This window comes from Cyprinus carpio, chromosome A11 (genome assembly GCF_018340385.1).
Source record: "Cyprinus carpio isolate SPL01 chromosome A11, ASM1834038v1, whole genome shotgun sequence".
Lineage (NCBI taxonomy): Eukaryota > Metazoa > Chordata > Actinopteri > Cypriniformes > Cyprinidae > Cyprinus > Cyprinus carpio.
In genome coordinates, this window is record NC_056582.1 from 20,364,428 (window position 1) to 20,365,983 (window position 1,556).

The following is a 1,556-nucleotide window of genomic DNA, read 5'->3' on the forward strand; positions in this document are numbered from 1 at the left end:
TCTCTCTCATACTCGTATACTCACACACACACACACACACACACACACACACACACACACACACACTTTCTCTTACATACACCACACACACACTCTCTCTCATCATACATGCACACTGTCTCTCTCACACACACACACACACACACTTTTTCTCTCTCTCATACACACACACGTTTAGTTTTATCTTCATGTCTTCTTCCTTGAGCATCATCATTCCGGAATGTTCCATTCATAATTGTTTTATTTATTTTTCAGTTTGATTAAAGTGAATCGCTGCACGTTCACGTGTGGATTGTTTATTTGTTTGTTCATGGGAATCATTTGATGACAGTAAGATTCCTTCCGAATGAACCGATTCACTTTCAGAGTCGTCATGAACTGATTCAGAGCACTGAATCTCAGTCAGTGTGCTTTACTTGTAAATCTCTTTCAGAAGTGGATCGTGTTCATGTCTTGGAGTAGGGGGCGGGGCGATACAACGGTTCACCGCGCTAGAGGTCTTCGACTGTTGTCTGTGGTCACAAAAACATATCGTTTGCACACACTTTTAAGCATTGCTGTTTAAAAAACAAGTGATTTTAAGCTATTTGAAACAATCAGCAGTGAAAGGAGCTCGTCTGGTTATATGTGCACGAGTGGATATTTTACACATGTGAAGTTATTTTTGCCGCTTTATAGGCCTAATTTTGGTTTAAATACACATTTGTTTGTGTGCAAGTATCCTAAGTAGTAAACAGTAATTTTGGTCTTCAGTGAAAGCAAACAGCTGAGATAAAGAAAACACGTGTAACAGTATATAAGACCATAGTGGGCAGCTCTTAAAAGTGACAGCAGTCTAATATTCCTGCTCTCCTTCCTTCACGTTAACTCACACAACACAACGCAGGCAAATCTCTCACACTGCTCTGCACTTGTCACTTGTGCTCAGATGCCTTCATTTTGAATTCTTCTGTCACCCTTTGCTTCCCCAGTAACTGTCTCTTGATTTAATCTTCAGACATTATCACTGGGTTTCTGAAACGTTTAATAAAGCGCATCAGGTGCGATCAGCTCTCGTGTGTGTGAAGGGTTAATGCACAGTGAAGAAGCTGAAGTCAGTCCTTCTTTATTATCACGAATCTCTGGCTTCATACAGTATGAAATATCAGATTTCTTATGTTTGACACGAGACGTTTATTTTTCAAGTATTGAAGCACAATCTGTAAAACGGTTTCTCTTCACAGAGGAAAAACTGAGTTCATAAACCTGTGCATGCCGATACAACAGTGATCAAAACACTTATTACTCAGATTCTGCTGCTCCGTTCGAAGGCCAGTCATAATTATAATAATGTATAATAATGTTCAAGACTAAATGAGCCACTAAAATCAGCACCAGTGGCCAGAGAAATAAACATCAGAAACGAAGGACTGTGTGTTGGATTCACATGAAATCATCAGAAATCATCTACAGACGCGGTTCTCAAGCTTTCAGAGTAAAAAAAATCTTCTTCAATAAAAGAATGATTATTGAAGCGGGAAAAAACGTTCAATTTTTTTTTTAAAGCATTTTAATTT

The 1,556-nt window shown here is 38.7% G+C and overlaps 1 protein-coding gene across 1 annotated transcript in view; it reads right to left on the reverse strand.

The window, feature by feature from the left end:
- Positions 1-1,472: 1,472 nt before the first annotated feature.
- The window catches only part of LOC109092515 (lysyl oxidase homolog 4-like), a 29,376-nt gene continuing 29,292 nt past the window's right edge, over positions 1,473-1,556 (reverse strand). Inside the window, 1 exon segment of the mRNA XM_042766713.1 lies at positions 1,473-1,556. This exon segment is cut by the window's right edge and continues 660 nt beyond it. The gene's annotated coding sequence lies outside the window, so the exon portion shown is untranslated.